Here is a 20,061-nt window from a genome sequence, read left to right as displayed (position 1 = left end):
GTCACGGAAATGGCGCCATGAGCAGCGCGTTCGACAGCTCTCCCCTAAATCACAACAAATTTATCAACTAGAAACAGAAAAATTTATCCTCGGAGCATTCCGGAGTTCCACACAAACTGATAGTGAAAGGACTGTTATCACTTGAATCTGAGAGACGAGGGTGTGGAGGAAGCTACCGCAGGGGCATTCATTCAAGCCGCGAGGTTGTGCGCCTGTGGTGAGTCAGTCCATACTCGGGAGCCGTGAGCAGCCGCGAGCCGCCCCTGCGAGCAGCCGCCACGAGCCGCCCCCGCGAGCCGCTGCCACAAGCCACGCCGCGAGCCACTGTGAGCAGCCGAGGGCGCGCGCCCGGTCTGGTTGCAGAGCGAGCACCGCTAACGTTCCCAGCGGCCCGCGCACTGCAAGTGAGAGTCGCCAGCCACCGGTGCCCAGAGCACCCCATTCGCGCGCGTGCCCTGGGCATTCCACACGCCCAGAGCGCCCTACTGGCCCGCACACCCAGGGTGCCCCATTATCCTGTGCCTGGTGTGATCCAGCCGCCAGCGGCAGGGCGAGCGGGAGAGGCACCAGGGTGGTCTTACCTACTTGGGAGATTCTCTCCGTGGGCGGGGCACCTCACCCAGCCATTCAAGCTAACAATCAAGCGTTGGGGGAGGGGCACACGCAGGCAGCCTAAAATACCTTCGGGAGCACAGCTGTGACCCAATCACAGAAATTAGCTTAACCCATAATATCTGTGCACCCTCGGTTCTAATTGATAAGATCTCTCTCAGTTCAGCGACCCAAGACAAGAGGCATGATATTTTTTAGTGCCTCTCGCTAAAGGGGCGGGGGCAACTTCTGATTGATAGAGCCTCCATATTCAGGGATAAATGCTAACAAGAAGGACTTGGCAGATAATAAGATCTATACTACACTAGTCGCAAGCAGAGACTAGTGCCTCTTCTTCCCAGCCAAAACAGGCTACAAAGTGTGGAAAGCCTGGGTTGAGAGGTCCAACTGAATGATAGGTGCTGAACAGTCACCTTGACAACAATTGACTCCCACTCCCGCCTGATTACACTGGAGGCCCTGACTACCAGAGCCTTTCCCAAAGTCTTGCACTGAGTAGGGATAGAGTGGGGATTTCCAAGCTCTTTGAGCCTCTTACTCCCCATGCAGAAGCTGTTGCAGCCTTATAGCTGGATCACCAGGATGCTAATTCAGAAAGGGGGGACTAGAAGAGAGAATCCAGGAAAGCAAACTCTCTCATCGTTGGACCCTGCAAACGCCAACAAGCCTTGACTACCAGCAAGACTAAAGCCAATTATAGGACATTGCCATAGAATCCCATCAACTGCAAATCCCTACCTAAGAGTGACACAGGGGCAGAGCCTGGGGTACAGAGTCACCAACCAGGAAGAGGGAGAGAAGAAAAAGGAAGAAGTTAACTTCTCAAAATCAAGAAAAATCCACATACTTTACAACTTGTTCCACTAATTTTTTGTTGTTGTTGTTTGTTTCTTCTATCTTATTGCCTTTATTTCCTCCACCTCGGTCCTTCTATTCTCTGCCCATCTTATGCTTCCCTTTTCTTGAACTACACTACCCATGAGTGTTACATTTTATTTCTCTTCTTCATCCTCACCCTCCTTTAAGGTTATACTCCAAAACACTTAACTCTCACTCTCTCCTCTTTTGTTTTTTTTTGTTTGTTTGTTTTGCTTTATTTTGATTTTTTTCTTTTCCTTTTTATTTCTTCCTTCGTTTTTCTCTTTTTCTTATTTTTTCCTTTCTATTCGTTTTTTCTTCTCTCATTGTACTTTCCTCCCATTTAATCCTCAATCACAAACAAATTAGTTAATTTGGGACTCAAGGTTTTTTTGGCTTTATTTTTCTTATTTGCTTTTGTTTTTATTTTTTTCTTGTTGGTTTATTTTTGTGGCATTTTGGGTCCTCCCAACCCAAGGTCTCCATTGTATTTAGTCTTCGCTCCACTTAATACAACAGATTTTTACTTATTATTTTTATTTTTCTCTTCTTCATTATTCTTTTTTGGTCCTTTTTTCTGGTTCCCTCTTATCCCTCTCATTATATCTCTTAGTTGACCATCACTTACAAGCAAATCATCTTAAGCTTGTATAAGATTTTCTTCCCTTATTTATTTATTTATTTATTATTTTTTGCATTTAATAGGTCCCTACTCCCTTTTTTTTTGCCCCTTGAACTCTTCACCCCAAATCAGGCCCTCCATTATAGGCATGATATTTCCCTGAGGAGGGGAGAGGAGGGAAAGAGAAGAAAGAAAAAAGGGGGAAATAATAAATTATTACTGTTTTTTTTGTGGGGTGTTTTACCTTTTTTTTTTTTTACTTTTTACTCTTTATTAATTCTAATTAGTGCTATCAACAAGACCACCCTCAGATGCCGATAAGAAAGAGGAAATCGAATATTATAGATACAAAAGAAAGAGAGGTAACACAAATAGATGTGGAAAAATCTATGGAGAAAAGACTTAACATATTGAAAGCCTTGGAGCTAAATGACAGAGAATTTAAAATAGAAATCTTAAGAATACTCAGAGAGATACAAGAAAACACAGAAAGGCAATATAGGGAGATCAGAAAACAACTCAATGAACACAAAGAATATATTACCAAGGAAATTGAAACTATAAAAACAAATCAAACAGAAATGAAAAACTCAATTCACGAGCTGAAAAACGAGGTAAAAAGCTTAGCTAACAGAACAGCCCAGATTGAAGATAGGATTAGTGAAATAGAAGACAAACAACTTGAGGCACAACAGAGAGAAGAAGAAAGAGACTAAAAATAATAAAAACAAGAAAGCCCTACAGGAATTGTCTGACTCCATCAGAAAGAATAACATAAGAATAATAGGTATATCAGAGGGAGAAGAGAAAGAAAATGGAATGGAGAATATACTCAAACAAATAATAGACGAGAACTTCCCAAGCCTGTGGGAGGAACTAAAGCCTCAAATTCAAGAAGCAAACAGAACACCGAGTTTTCTTAACCCCAACAAACCCACTCCAAGGCACATCATAATAAAGATGACACAAACCAATGACAAAGAAAAAATTCTCAAGGCAGCCAGGGAAAAGAAGAGTACAACATATAAAGGAAGGCCTATTAGATTATCATCAGATTTCTCAGCAGAAACTCTACAAGCTAGAAGAGAGTGGACCCCAATATTTAAAGCCCTGAAAGAGAGGAACTTTCAGCCAAGAATACTATACCCATCAAAGCTATCCTTCAAGTATGAAGGAGATATAAAAACATTCACAAATACAGAAAAGATGAGAGAATTTATCAACAGAAAGCCCCCACTCCAGGAAATACTAAAGGGGGTTTTCCAACCAGATTCAAAGAACAAAAGAAAACAACACCACAAGTAACAGCTCCACCAAGAACACAATAAAACCAAACTTAAACTGTGACAACAAAGGAAAAAAAGGGAGGAGAGGTTGGAGATTAACAGTAGCAAAGGACGATGAAGTGCAGAAATACTTATAAGATAGGGTACTACAATGAATATGGTAGGTACCCTTTTCAGTACTTAATGGTAACCACCCTTAAAAAAACCACCACAAAAACACTTGACTTAAAAAAGGTAGCAACAGAGGAAAGAAGTATGGAACACAAACAAACAAAAACAAATGATAGAAAAACAAAAGAGAAGAATCAAACTAGATACAAAACTAACAGAAAGCAATTTATAAAATGGCAGTAGGGAACCCACAAGTGTCAATAATTACACTAAATGTAAATGGATTAAACTTACCAATAAAAAGACACAGAGTAGCAGAATGGATAAAGAAATATCCAACTATATGCTGCCTACAAGAAACACATCTAAGCAACAAGGATAAAAACAAATTCAAAGTGAAAGGCTGGAAAACAATACTCCAAGCAAACAACACCCAAAAAAAAGCAGGCGTAGCAATACTCATATCTAATAATGCTGACTACAAGACAGAAAAAGTACTCAGAGACAAAAATGGTCATTTCATAATGATTAAGGGGAAGTTGAATCAAGAAGACATAACAATCCTTAATATATATGCACCAAACCAAGGAGCACCAAAATATATAAGACAGCTACTTATTGACCTTAAAACAAAAACTAACAAAAATACAATCATACTTGGTGACCTCAATACACCGCTGACGGCTCTAGATCGGTCATCCAAACAGAGAATCAATAAAGATATAGTGGCCTTAAACGAAATACTAGAACACCTGGATATGATAGACATCTACAGGACACTTCATCCCAAAGCGACAGAGTATACATTTTTCTCTAGTGTACATGGAACATTCTCAAGAACTGACCATATGTTGGGCCACAAAGACAATATCAGCAAATTTAGAAAAATTGAAATTGTACCAAGCATATTTTCTGATCATAAAGCCTTGAAACTAGAATTCAACTGCAAAAAAGAGGGGGGAAAAACCCACAAAAATGTGGAAACTAAACAACATACTTCTAAAAAATGAATGGGTCAAAGAAGAAATAAGCGCAGAGATCAAAAGATATATACAGACAAATGAAAATGAAAATACGACATATCAGAATCTCTGGGATGCAGCAAAAGCAGTAATAAGAGGAAAGTTCATATCACTTCAGGCCTATATGAACAAACAAGAGAGAGCCGAAGTAAACCACTTAACTTCACACCTTAAGGAACTAGAAAAAGAAGAACGAAGACAACCCAAAACCAGCCGAAGAAAGGAGATAATAAAAATCAGAGCAGAAATAAATGAAATAGAGAACAGAAAAACTATAGAAAAAATCAATAAAACAAGGAGCTGGTTCTTTGAAAAGATCAACAAAATTGACAAACCCTTGGCAAGACTCACCAAGGAAAAAAGACACAGGACTCAAATAAATAAAATCCAAAATGAAAGAGGAGAGATCACCACAGACATCATAGATATACAAAGAATTATTGTAGAATACTATGAAAAATTATATGCCACCAAATACAACAATCTAGAAGAAATGGATAAATTCCTAGAACAATACAACCTTTCTAGACTGAGTCATGAAGAAGCAGAAAGCCTAAACAGACCAATCAGCAGGGAGGAAATAGAAAAAACTATTAAAAACCTCCCCAAAAATAAAAGTCCAGGCCCAGATGGTTATACTAGTGAATTCTATCAAACATTCAAAGAAGACTTGGTTCCTATTCTACTCAAAGTCTTCCAAAAAATTGAAGAAGAAGCAATACTTCCAAACACATTTTATGAGGCCAACATAACCCTCATACCAAAACCTGGCAAGGATGGCACAAAGAAAGAAAACTACAGACCAATATCTCTAATGAATACAGATGCTAAAATACTAAACAAAATACTGGCAAACCGAATACAACAACATATTAAAAAAATAATACATCATGATCAAGTGGGATTCATCCCAGAATCTCAAGGATGGTTCAACATACGCAAAACGGTTAACGTAATACACCATATCAACAAAACAAAGAACAAAAACCACATGATCTTATCAATAGATGCAGAAAAGGCTTTTGATAAAATACAACACAATTTTATGTTTAAGACTCTCAACAAAATGGGTATAGAAGGAAAATATCTCAACATGATAAAGGCCATATATGATAAACCATCAGCCAACATCATATTAAACGGCATAAAACTGAGGACTTTCTACCTTAAATCAGGAACAAGACAGGGTTGTCCACTCTCTCCACTCTTATTTAACGTGGTGCTAGAAGTTCTGGCCAGAGCAATCAGACAAGACAAAGAAATAAAAGGCATCCATATCGGAAAAGAAGAAGTAAAGCTATCACTTTTTGCTGATGATATGATCCTATACATCGAAAACCCGAAGGACTCCACAAAAAGATTATTAGAAACAATAAACCAATACAGTAAGGTCGCAGGATACAAAATTAACATACAAAAGTCCATAGCGTTTCTATATGCCAACAATGAAATATTAGAAAACGAACTCAAAAAAATAATCCCCTTCACGATTGCAACAAAAAAAATAAAATACCTAGGAATAAACATAACAAAGAATGTAAAGGACCTATATAATGAAAATTACAAAGCATTGTTAAAGGAAATCGAAAAAGATACAATGAGATGGAAAAATATTCCTTGTTCTTGGATAGGAAGAATAAATATAATCAAAATGGCCATATTACCCAAAGCAATATACAAATTTAATGCAATTCCCATCAAAATTCCTATGAGATTTTTTAAAGAAATGGAACAAAAAATCATCAGATTTATATGGAACTATAAAAAACCCCGAATAGCCAAAACAATCCTAAGGAAAAAGAATGAAGCTGGGGGCATTACAATACCTGACTTTAAACTATATTATAGGGCCACGATAATCAAAACAGCATGGTATTGGCAGAAAAATAGATACTCAGACCAATGGAACAGAATAGAAAGCCCAGAAATAAAACCACATATATATGGTCAAATAATCTTTGATAAAGGGGCCAACAACACACAATGGAGAAAAGAAAGCCTCTTCAACAAATGGTGTTGGGAAAACTGGAAAGCCACATGCAAAAGAATGAAACTCGACTACAGCCTGTCCCCGTGTACTAAAATTAATTCAAAATGGATCAAAGACCTAAATATAAGACCTGAAACAATAAAGTACATAGAAGAAGACATAGGTACTAAACTCATGGACCTGGGTTTTAAAGAACATTTTATGAACTTGACTCCAATGGCAAGAGAAGTGAAGGCAAAGATAAATGAATGGGACTACATCAGAATAAAAAGTTTTTGCTCAGCAAGAGAAACTGATATAAAAATAAACAGACAGCCAACTAAATGGGAAATGATATTTTCAAACAACAGCTCAGATAAGGGCCTAATATCCAAAATTTACAAAGAACTCATAAAACTCAACAACAAACAAACAAACAATCCAATAAAAAAATGGGAAGAAGACATGAACAGACACTTCTCCCAGGAAGAGATACAAATGGCCAACAGATATATGAAAAGATGCTCAGCTTCATTAGTTATTAGAGAAATGCAAATCAAAACTACAATGAGATACCACCTCACCCCTGTTAGATTAGCTATTATCAACAAGACGGGTAATAGCAAATGTTGGAGAGGCTGTGGAGAAAAAGGAACCCTCATTCCCTGTTGGTGGGACTGTAAAGTAGTACAACCATTATGGAGGAAAGTATGGTGGTTCCTCAAAAAACTGCAAATAGAACTACCTTATGACCCAGCAATCCCTCTACTGGGTATATACCCCAAAACCTCAGAAACATTGATACGTGAAGACACATGTAGCCCCATGTTCATTGCAGCACTGTTCACAGTGGCCAAGACATGGAAACAACCAAAAAGCCCTTCAATAGAAGACTGGATAAAGAAGATGTGGCACATATACACTATGGAATACTACTCAGCCATAAGAAATGATGACATCAGATCATTTACAGCAAAATGGTGGGATCTTGATAACATTATAAGGAGTGAAATAAGTAAATCAGAAAAAAACAAGAACTACATGATTCCATACATTGGTGGAACATAAAAATGAGACTAAGAGACATGGACAAGAGTGTGGTGGTTACCAAGGGTGGGGGGAGGGAGGACATGGGAGGGAGGGAGAGAGAGAGGTAGGGGGAGGGAGAGGGGCACAGAGAACTAGATGGAGGGTGGCGGAGGACAATCTGACTTTGGGCGAGAGGTATGCAACATAATTTAATGACAAAATAACCTAGACATGTTTTCTTTGAATATATGTACCCTGATTTATTAATGTCATCCCATTACCATTAATAAAAATTTATTAAAAAAAAACAAAAAAAACATCAAATTGAAATAAAAATAGTTCTTTTTATTACTAACAAGAGACAAATCACTGTTAATTACTTTTGTAATTTTTAACTTCAGCAGATGTGTTCTTGTTACATTGTTTCTCACTAAATGATAACAATGAAAAGCCAAGAATTCTTGTGATTGGCCACAAACCTTAGAACAGAAAACACGAGAATTCTCATGATCCATCTGCAATATGTTAAAATAATGTTTTAAACAGGGTGGCATGCTTTATGAGACAACGCGAATAAAATTTTTAATATTACTTTCTTGAAAAATAATACTGTTAAATAGCTGTCTTGGACACTCACACCCTACAGCCTGATGGTTCTAAAGGTACTTCTGGGAAGCACTGTGGTGGAGGAAGAGCTAAGTAAGGAAGAAGGGGCACACACCTAGGAAATGCCACTACTAAGTATAAGGCGATCAACTTTTGAGTTAGACAAAATGCACTGCCTAATTCAGCTCCTGTTCCACAGCAAAAGGGGGAGATTTGAAAGCTCAAGGACTTTATCTATCCATCTATGTAAAAAGGCATTTGGACAGCAGTCCCATGGACTGCACAGGGACTAATGAGGATGAGCAGGATGACATCTGTGACAAAAACTGAATTTGTTAAGATAATTAGTAAGTGAGTGGTCATGACTGCTGTTTTAAGGTAAGTTCTTTTGCACTGGAAAATTTCAGCATGCCTACAATTTCAGAATGGAAAAGCAGGCATTGAACTAGTCCCCAGAGATGCAGTTCTTTTGGGACCTGCAGAAACCATACCCACGACCCATAGGCATGGGATGCAAAAGATTCCCTTCAGAATGTACCTTGCCAATAACAGTGGATACAAATATTATTATGCAGTGACTCATTTCAGACTGTTTCATCAAATCATTTTCTATCTTGTAAATTTAGCACTAGTCTGCATTTTACACAGCTTTCTCAATTTAAAGAACATCTTCATTGCCATTTCAATGCCAACACTGCCCTCTAGTGGTTGAAATAGTTTCAATGCCAACACTGCCCTCTAGTGGTTGAAATAGGTAGCTAGCCTGGCAGAACTGAATTTACCTTAGTTTTCCTTGTCATATGAACAGTCCTCTCCTTACCAAAAACAACTTCACAAAAGAATTATATTTTTTTACTAATACTAACACATTCCATGGTATCACATACTATTATTACTGTACTTAAGCCTCACTCTGATTAGTATCTAAGTTAGTTTTTTAAATTCAAGATTTGAGAAAATTTTTTTGTTTGTTTGTTTGTTTGTTTTTTGTTTTTTTCTGAAGCTGGAAACAGGGAGAGACAGTTAGACAGACTCCCACATGCGCCCGACCAGGATCCACCTGGCACACCCACCAAGGGGTGATGCTCTGCCCACCAGAGGGTGATGCTCTGCCCCTCCAGGGTGTTGCTCTGCCGTGACCAGAGACACACTAGCACCTGGAGCAGAGGCCAAGGAGCCATCCCCAGCACCTGGGCCATCTTTGCTCCAATGGAGCCTTGGCTGCAGGAAGGGAAGAGAGAGACAGAGAGGAAGGAGGAAGGGTGGAGAAGCAAATGGGCACTTCTCCTATTTGCCCTGGCTGGGAATCAAACTCGGGTTCCCCCGCAAGCCAGGCTGACCCTCTACCGCTGAGCCAACTGGCCAGGGCCTTGAGAAGATTTTATTGCAAAAATAATATTCCTTATAAATTTGGAATGTAATTTGACTAACAAAAACAATTTATTTGTCCAAAACTTCAGGAATATACCTATGGTATAAGGTGAGGATATAGATTTTCATTGTTATTTAAAGATAAATAGATAATTCTGTCTCCTCAGAAGGCAAGATTATTTACAGTTGAGTGGAATACAGAACACGCATTTTGAAGGATTTCAGATACAAGTTTAGAGTCAGCTCTGCCACTGGTAAAAATCCTGGTCAAGTAACTTGATTTTGTGATGCCTCAGTTGCACTGTCATTACATGGGAATTAAAATGTCTGTCTCACAAACACAGTGGGGAAAATATGTATGTACAATTTCTGGCATATAGTAAGTACTCAATAAATTTTATTATTAGGTATAAGTTTGTGAACAATAGGTGAAGTGCTATTTGGAAGAACTATGAAAAATATGAGACAAATGCTAGTCTTTTCTTAGAAATTTAATTACCAAAATAAGATCATCAGACCATTCTCTCTAGATGCTATAGTTTTTAGTAATTCTTTGAAATACCATTTACCATATGCTAACCACCACTGGAAGGAAGAGTTCATTTAATCCTATAACTACCCCATACAAAAAAAATGAGAAATGAAAGATCAAGATCAAGCAGCTTGGATGTGGCTCAGTGGGCACTTGAACACAGTGCCTATTAAACTCCAGCTGCAACCTTCTAATACAATGCTGCACCCCCCCCCCAAGGCCAGCTCCACCGTGGTGAGGAGCACACTGACTTGGGGTATATGCTGTCACTGATAGCTGACAGAAGACTTAAGCTCAGGCTGACCAGATTTTGGAGGATAGAGAAATGAGCTACTGCCCAAGAGTCAAAATATTTATAATTAAAAACTCTTCCTACCTCTGTTTCTCATGCATAAAACAGAAAACTGAACAAGCAAAATGTTCACATGTGTTCAGCACTTTACATTATGTGGTTTCTCCAAACTACTGAAGACTATTTTTGTCCACACAACAAAACTAACCCAGAAAAATATTATGTTCCATTTTATACTTATGAGGCTGAGACAGTTAAGTAGATCATACCAGATCCCATAACCAGGAAATGGCAAAGCTACGACCCTTAAACCTCACTGTTTGCTGCTGGTCCTTTTCCATTCCCTACAAGCTCTCTAAGTAAAATTTCTTTTAAAAAATCCTGTTTCTAAGTGCAAGATCTCAAAGCCTACTTTTCAACATTGTCACAAGTTCAAAGTCCAGTCTTTATTAGGGGGATAAAGAACACATGTTTGAGATTTATCAGGCCAAGGTACTATATTCCCAAGAAGCTACTGTTGCTGTTTTCCATTCCCAGGTCAGCTGTGCCTCTGCCAAGCAACAAAGGAGGTTAGGGCGGGAGAGCTGGGTAAATTGTCAGTCCTCACATCTATCTACAAATCTATTGGCACTAATAGAAACTCATCTTCAGCTGACAACTTTCTGGGTTAGTAGCTGCACTGCTGCATTTGGAGGACACACGTCATGTTTTGCAGGGGGCAGTAGAATTGGTTCTGTGTGTTGGTGTTGTTGAGAACTTCCAATAAAATCTGAAGATTGTAAAGGCTTTTCCCATAACTGCCAAATAAGACTTCTGGCAGCACATCATATCTTTAGGCTGACTTCTATAATTTCAAGCTCTACAATATTTATCACATCCTAATAACATCTAAAATATCTTTTGAAAATTAGATAAGTTAGAAGGGCCCAATCCCTTGAGATCACTATGCTCCACCCTGAAAAGCCTATCCACTGTTTGTGTTCATAATCTTCACTCAGAATAAAACACTACTGATTTCCTTTTTTCTTGAAGGGGGAAAAATCTCTGAAGATAAAATTGGCCGCCTGTCCCCCACTACCATTATGTGTTATGGAGGGGCAGAAATCTCCAGTAGTTTTTCAATTCAAAAAGCAAAGACACTCTTAAGCATATGGGGACAACCAAGACTTCACTTTCCAAAGTCACCAGGCAAATTATCTTGTCCCTTTCTAAAAGAAAAACCAATACCTATAGACATATGCAACTGCAAAAAATTACTCATCTCTATTAAACACTCACTTAAAAGACTAATTCAAACAACCTTGCTGCCTATACCTGTGTGAGAAAAACAAACAAGTTTTCAGAGGAAAGGACAGTATCTACATTAAAAAAAACTGTCTCTAAAAGTATGTCAGTGGTCACTTCCAGACATCAATACTAACTAATCAAGGCATAAAATAACAGGTCTCATTATTAAGTGGTCTGGGTTACTCCCAAGATAAGTAGTTTATTGATCCTGTTACTTAATATTGTCAGTCTCCTATAGAAATATAAGTCCCATACTACTCATTAAAAATGACATGAAATTAATTATTTGAAAGAGATTTAGGGACCGATAATAGCTTCTTACTTCTACCCAGGGACAGAGGAATACATACTTAAGATTTCATGAACAACCAAAAATCTCTGCAGAGCATGGACAAGAGATACAAAATACTGCCACTTACCAGGCACAACCAAAGTTCCAGACAGTGTGCTGGGAACATTTCATGGGTTATTGGTATTTTCACCACAAAAGATATCATTAATATCATTTCCATAGTTTAAGAAAGTGATGTAGTCTATCATCATACAATTTGTAAGTAGCCAAACAGGAATAAAAATCATCTTACTCCCAATCATAAAGTTCTTTTTTCTCTCTTCTTGGCTTGATCTGTCCATTCTCCCACCCAGTCCCCCACCCCTGACAGCTGTAAACTGGCACTCTACCTATGAGTCTATCTCTATTTTACGAGTTAGTTCATTAGATTCCACATATGAGTGAAATCATATTGTACTTGTCTTTCTTCCTATTTCATTTAGCACAATGTCCTCCAGAAAAATACAAATTAAAATCACAATAAGATATCACAGTCATACATGTCAGAATGGCCATCACCAATAAGTCAACAAACCACAAGTTTTGGTAAAAATGTGGAGAGAAGGGAACCCTTGTGCACTGTTGGTGGCAATGCAGGTTGATGCAGCCACCGTGGAAAACAGTATGGAATTACCTCAAAAAAATAAAAAGGAAACTGCCTTATGACCCAGTGATTCTACTTCCGAGAAGAAACCCGAAACATGGTTTCGAAAGAATATATTCACCCTTATGATCACTGCAGTGTTATTTACAACAGCCAAGACTCGGGAGCAGACCAGGCCCACCAGTAGATGAGTGGGTAACCAAACATAAAGAAAGTCTTACTCACTCTGCTACTCTACCTCAGGGGCCAAGCAGTTAACAATCTCAAGTGGGCTGCAAGCTGGAATCACTTCAAGATCTGAATTGTTTTTTTCAAATGCTAATATCTAGATTCAACCCTCAGGGATATAATAGATTTCAAGTGTGTCCTGTACTTTGGGATGTTTTTTTCTAAAACTTCACAGGTAATTTATTTACAGGCAAGACTGTAAACTACTGATATAAAATAATCAGAAAGGCTTGTGCATTTTTTCCCCTTCATATTGAGTGCCAGAAATAGGAGGTTAACATAAGACTTCAAAGGATTAGTTTGAGGATCATTTCAATCTGGGTCCAAATATCAGTTGCCACTTTCTAGTTTTTTAATTTAGGAAGAATTATTAACCTCTCTAAATTTTAGTTTTTCTCATCTGTGAAATGGAAACTCCAAGGGCAGTATTCATGGTGATTAAGTTAAATATGACAAATAAGAGCTTAACATGATGCCTGATGGGCAGTAAGTATTCTGAAAATGTCACTATTATTTGTCCTATTATCATCATTTTTGAAATATTACATCTATTATTTTAGTGGTTTCATTAAATGTAAATAAGAAATCAAGCATAAAATAACATCAGTAATGTTAATAACTATACAGGAGATTATCCATTAGAGTTTGTGAAATATATTTACATATCTCTTTGTTTAATACATATCACATCTCTGTGACAAACTGTCTCAGATAATAATTGAAAATAAAAATAGATGTTAACCATATTTAAAAAAATAAAATAAAATAGTATTTTATAAGTGTAAGTATAAGGAGTTTCTGGTTTATCTGTTAATAATAATTTCAAGGTCAATTGTCATGAGGGGAGGAAACGGGTTATATAATTTCAAATCTTTGAAGTTTGTTGTCACTTGCTTTATGTTGCAATATGGTTCCTTTTAAATGTGTCCTCAATGTGAGTCTCTGCTGTTATGTTGTGTGCACCTTGAGAAGAATGCCTTGGTGGTGGTCAGGAGGAACAGGGGTCGGTACAGTGCATTATCTGTCAGTGGTTCTATTGCAGGTATCAAAGGTCAAAAACGCCCAGACAACTTGATGAAGGAACTAGGATTTATTTAGCTGGTGAAGCAGCATGACCCCCAAAAAGGCAACCAAACACAGTGCTCCCCAAAGTTAGATTTCTTACATCTTATATACCTTTTATAGAATACAGGTTTTCATGCAAGAGGCTTGTGATCCCTTTGTCTATATGTTACTCCCATGACTCCAGGATGGGAGGGTGAATTTAGGTGGAATTAGAGGATAAGTGTTGGATTTTTTAATTAAGGTATGTAAACATTGTTTTTTAACAGCTTTTGAGAAAAGTGAAGGAGTTTTCAGATAAGTTCTATCTTCTTTGATCTGTGAAGGAAAGTGGCTCCAGGCACCCTTTCAGAGAACTATAGGAAGTAGTTAATCTAGAACTGGATGACTCAGTTACCCCTGCAGGCTCCCTTCCTTTGCATTTTTCTTTTTCTTTCTTCTCAAGGAAGAGGGTGCCTGCTCCTCCTTCCTCAGTTGATCCACTTACCTGCTTATGTTAAGTATGTTTTTTTTTTATCTCTCCACGGATTTTCTTGTTTTGTGGTAATCTACTGGTTCTGAAAGAGGTATTCTCTATTCCTAAATGAGAGAGTTAGATGAAACCCATGGTTATGCCCTGGCTGGTAACTCAGTAGTTAGAGCATCATTCTGATGCAAGGTGGTAGGTTCAATCCTGTCAGGGGACATCTAAGAATTAATGAATGCATGAGAACATTGATGCTGTCATATTTGGAGTTCAGCAGTTCTAAAAGATGTCAGTGCCATACTATAGTAGTCTGAATTTGCCATTTTCTAACAATATATCAGTCAGAGCTTATTTTTATAAGATTAGGTACTTGGTCCTGTCAAAATAAGAAACATGAAAACTGGGAGGTTTTAAAGAGTTTATCTGAGCCAAAATGACTCCAAACATTTGGAATGAAGATCTCCAATCCTGCAGACTGACACTGTAGCAATTTCTATTTCAATTATTTATTTAAATTTAATTTTAGAGAATGGAGAGAGAAAGAGAGAGAGAGGGGGAGAGAGAGAGAGAGAGAGAGAGAGAGAGATATGTAGGAGCAGAAAGCATCAACTTCCATATATGCCTTGATCAGGCGATTCCAGTTTTTTGTTTATTTATTTTAGAGTGTGGAGACAGGGAAGCAAATTTTTTTTGTGAGAGACTGAAGAGAGACAGATAGTGACAGAGAGAAAGGGAGATGAGAACCATTAATTCTTTGTTGGGGCACCTTAGTTTTTATTGATTGCTCTCTCATATGTGTCTTCACCAGGAGGCTCTACCAGAGTGAGTGACCCCTTACTCAAGGCAGAAACCTTGAGCTTCAAGCCAGTGACCATGGAGTCATGTCTATGATTCCATGCTTAAGCGTGCAACACTGCACTCAAGCTGGTGAACTTGTGCTCAAGCCAGTGACCTCGGGGTTTTGAACATGGTTCCTCTGCATCCCAGTCCAATGCTCTATGCACTGCACCACTGCCTGATCAGGCACAATTCCCATTTATAGATTAAAAAACAGGCACAGAGAAGTTGAGAATTTTGCCTTAGGTTGCAGAGCTTGTGAGGGCAGGGCTGAGATTCAAACCCATTATGGAATTATCTGGAGTCCATGTGATGTACACCATGATGCTCACCCTTAAAGGGCAGTGAAAGAGAGTGAGGGAGACCAGGTGCCCAGACTGAGCCAGGCACACAGACATGCACACAAACATGTTCCTCCCTGGCTTTCAGCTCTGATTTTACAGAAGTCAGAGGAAATCAGGACAGGAGCCAAGAGAAGCCAAGGAACGAGGGTGGTGAGCCTACTAGGAGAGAAAGCTCCACTTCCTGGGAGTCAAGAAAATACCTTTCCCTCATGAGTCTTTCTCAAATCCCTATTCCAGGGCAGTAACCTAAGTAGATTGACTCCATACTTCCATGTTTCCATGGCTTAAGATTCTGTGCTTGAGAGCATGAGTTCTCTGTGGCTCTCCTGAAGCTCTCTGGTTTCAATGACAGGGGGAATGAGATATGTGGGCTTCATAGTTTTATGGAGTTAATATTTATTAGAACAGGAGGACAAGAGACCATGGAGATTGGTGTTGAAATTTCCATAGCACTAAAAGAACTGTCTTGTCATAAAAGTGAAAAACCTGTTTAACCAATTACTTCTATACTAATTAGTCTTGGGAGGTAGAAGTCCCCTCTACCTGTGTCACAGCTGTATCTTCAAATTTGCAACTTAATGCTAATGACTCACTCACCCTCCTTGCAAACTGAGGGCTTGTCCCCTGACTGTCATCTGGTGTCCTTGAAAAACTAACTTCTGTGTAAAGCCTCACTCACACTCCCTGCAAACATAGGGCTTTTCCCCTGAGTGTGTTGTCTGGAGTGTGAGCTGACTTCAATGAAAAGCCTTGATCACCCTCCCTGCAAACATAGGGCTTCTTCCATGAGTGTGTTCTCTGGTCTGTAAGGAGTTGGGCAGTGAAAAGCCTCACTCACACTCCCTGAAAACAGAGCTTCTCCCCAGAGAGTGTCCTTTTGTGTCTGAGGAGAGTTGACTTCTTTCTTTTTACAGAGACAGAGAGTCAGATAGAGGGATAGATAGAGACAGACAGGAACAAAGAGAGATGAGAAGCATCAATCATCAGTTTTTATTGCAACACCTTAGTTGTTCATTGATTGCTTTCTCATATGTGCCTTGACCACGGCCTTCAGCAGACCAAGTAACCCCTTACTCGAGCCAGTGACATTCGGTCCAAGCTGCTGAGCTTTTTGCTCAAGCCAGATGAGCCCTCATCCCAGTCCGACACTCTATCCACTGCACCACTGCCTGGTCAGCTGAGAGTTGACTTCTGTGTAAAGCCTTGCTCACACTCCCTGCAAACATAGGGCTTCTCCCGTGGATGTGTGCTCTGGTGTAATAGGAGATATGGCTTCCATGTGAAGTCTCGCTCACACTCCCTGCAAACATAGGGCTTCTCTCCTGAGTGTGTCCTCTGGTGTCTGAGGAGAGTTGACTTCAGTGAAAAGCTTCACTTACACTCCCTGCAAACATAGGGCTTCTCCCCAGAGTGTGTCCTCTGGTGTATTAGGAGATATGACTTCTGTGTGAAGCCTCGCTCACATTCCTTGCAAACATAAGGCTTCTCCCCTGAGTGTGTCCTCTGGTGTATTAGGAGACATGATTTTTGTATGAAGCCTTGCTCACACTCCCTGCAAACATAGGGCTTCTCCCCTGAGTGTATACTCTGATGTATAAGGAGATATGACTTTCATGTGAAGCCTCGCTCACACTTCCTGCAAACATAGGGCTTCTCCCCCGAGTGTGTCCTCTGATGTGTGAGGAGAGTTGACATTTGTGTGAAGCCTTGCTCACACTCCCTGCAAACATAGGGATTCTCCTCTGAGTGTGTCCTTTGGTGTTTGCGGATATGTGACTTCATTGAATAGCCTCGCTTACACTCTCTGCAAACATAGGGCTTCTCCCCAGAGTGTGTCCTTTGGTGTCTGAGGAGAGCTGTCTTCTGTGCGAAGCCTTGCTCACACTCCCTGCAAACATAGGGCTTCTCCCCTGAGTGTGTGTTTTGGTGTCTGAGGAGATATGACTTCATTGAAAAGCCTCGCTTACACTCCCTGCAAACATAGGGCTTCTCCCCAGAGTGAATACTCTGGTGTATAAGGAGATATGACTTTCGTGTGAAGCCTCGCTCACACTTCCTGCAAACATAGGGCTTCTCCCCTGAGTGTGTCCTCTGGTGTGTGAGGAGAGTTGACTTCTGTGTGAAGCCTCGCTCACACTCCCTGCAAACATAGGGCTTCTCCCCTGAGTGTGTCCTCTGGTGTATAAGGAGATATGACTTCCGTGTGAAGCCTCGCTCACACTCCCTGCAAACATAGGGCTTCTCTCCTGAGTGTGTCCTCTGGTGTGTGAGGAGAGTTGACTTCAGTGAAAAGCCTCGATTACACTTCCTTCAAACATAGGGTTCCTCCCCTGAGTGCGTCCTCTGCTGTCTGAGGAGATGTGACCCATCATCAAAGCCTTGCCCACACTCTCTACACTTGACAGGTACAATTCTCAAAATTCCTACTCTCATAGACAGTTTTTCTGTGTCCACTGAATTCACTTTCTGGCCTCTGCTGGGTGCCTCCTGCAGCACTCTCTCTTGCTCACTAAAGCTTCACAAGTGTCCTTTGGGAGTTTTAATAAAGGCCCTTGAAATTCTTCTTGGACTGGTCCTTTTTAGCAAATGTTTGGACTTTCTTTTGTCCTTTTGACCTTCAGTTTTGTCATTCTAGCTGTGTGTATCAGTATGGTGCTGCTGCTGATTTCAATCCTCTGGGCAGGAATCCTCTGATTGGATGTGTTTTCTAGCAGATGTTCCTGGGAGAATTTGAGAGGGATGATTGCATCCCACATGTTGACTGAGGAATTTCTGACTGGAGAATGCCAAAGTGCAGGAGGGACATGGGTGTAATTTTGGCTGTGGTTCTGCTGAAAGAGAAAATTTTGGTCAGTACAGATGTTGACAAGGCTGCCTGAGTCATATGTTTTGTCTGCTATTAAGATCTGTCCCATCAGTCATTCTTATGGGGTTGACAGTGTAATCTCTGTCTCTCACAAAGTGTTTCTTTACAGTCTGTTATCTATTTTCATTTTTATGTACTGTATCTTCTTTAGAAATCCAGAAAGCTCATATCAAGGGTCCTTTGTATGCATTACCAGATGAGGGATTTTCAAGTAGCATCAGAAGCTGTTTCACCCCTTGTATGGATGGAACAATGCTGACCTATCCTATATACATGTAGCTTTTAAAACAGTTATTTAGAAAGACCACTGGTCCCAACTAGAAATTGCTTTCCTCATAGTTTTCCACAGATGATAAACTGAAAATATGTCCTTCCTCAAACCTCACATCAAATATTCATACTTGATTTTATTCACTGTGAGCTCATTTCATATACAATGTAAAGACCTGTTTCAAAATATTTCCTCAATCATACTTTTTAAAAATTGATTGATTTTTAGAGAGGCAAAGAGAGGAGGAGGAGGATGGAGAGGAAAAAAAGGATGAGGAGGAGGAGAGAAAAGAAGAAGAAGAAGAAGAAGAAGAAGAAGAAGAAGAAGAAGAAGAAGAAGAAGGAGAAAGAAGAAGAAGAAGAAGAAGAAGAAGAAGAAGAAGAAGAAGAAGAAGAAGAAGAAGAAGAAGAAGAAGAAGAAGAAGAAGAAGAAGAAGAAGAAAGAGAGAGAGAGAGTAAGAGAGAGGCATTTATTCATTTTTCTACCTAGGCATGCAGTCACTGGTCTTTTCTTGTATGTGCCCTGACCCGGGCTCAACCTTGGTATTACAGGTTGGTGCTTAAGTGACTGAGCTAACCAGCCAGATCCCACAACCATACTTCTTACATACTTGACTCCTACTCCTATCCCTCTCCAGCTAATTCATAATATTCTCTCACTTGCAGATGAAGTAATCTCTGAGAGGATTACTCACTGAAGTGTATTTTTCAAAAATTAGCAAAGCAAATCTTAGAGAATAAGCCACCCTGTAGTATAGAACAGCACCACCATTCCACCTCACTCAGGAAGGTCCCATGCATCTCAGCATGGATCACACCACTGCATTTCCAGGCTGCTGCACATCTCTCTGACCTCTGCTCTTAACCTTTATGCTAGACAGTGGTGGCCCTTAGAAAACAGGCCTTGGCCAGTTTTCCCAGTGAATAGAGTGTTGGCCTCGTATGTGGATGTCCCAGGTTTGATCCCCGGTCAGGACACACATGAAAATTGATGATCTGCTTATCTTTCCCTCCCTCTCCCTCTGCTCTCTCTCTTCCCTCCCACAGCCAGTGGCTCAATTGGTTCGATCATCAGCTTGATAGCTCAGTTGGTTCAAGTGTTGACCTCAGGTGTTGAGGATAGCTCAGCTAGTCTGAGCATAGGACCTCAGACTGGGGTTGCTGGGTGGGTCCTGGTTGGGCACATGAAGGAATCTGTCTCTCCCTTCTCCTCTCACTTAAAAAAATTAAATAAAAAATAAAAAATATAATATTTTTTCTAAGAATAAAAGGCATATGAAATGAATCCTTTATTTCTGAAGCATCTGATTCAAAATCTTACTGACTTTACAGTGTACCATGAAAATATCTAAGGTGAGTTCTCTCTTCATTTTCATTTTGAAGAATGTTGTGCTTACCTCTAGCTGCTGCAAGCTCTTTCTTCCACTTGCTGCCACACTTGATGCCCAGCTTCAGG

The 20,061-nt window shown here is 39.7% G+C and overlaps 1 pseudogene; it reads right to left on the bottom strand.

Annotated features, from left to right (window-relative positions):
- Positions 1 to 16,600: 16,600 nt before the first annotated feature.
- Positions 16,601 to 17,921, bottom strand: LOC136318325 (histone-lysine N-methyltransferase PRDM9-like; annotated as a pseudogene).
- Between the last annotated feature and the right edge of the window lie 2,140 nt (positions 17,922 to 20,061).

Source organism: Saccopteryx bilineata, unplaced genomic scaffold, assembly GCF_036850765.1.
Source record: "Saccopteryx bilineata isolate mSacBil1 unplaced genomic scaffold, mSacBil1_pri_phased_curated manual_scaffold_35, whole genome shotgun sequence".
Taxonomy (NCBI): Eukaryota; Metazoa; Chordata; class Mammalia; order Chiroptera; family Emballonuridae; genus Saccopteryx; species Saccopteryx bilineata.
This window is presented reverse-complemented; position numbering and strand designations above follow the sequence as displayed.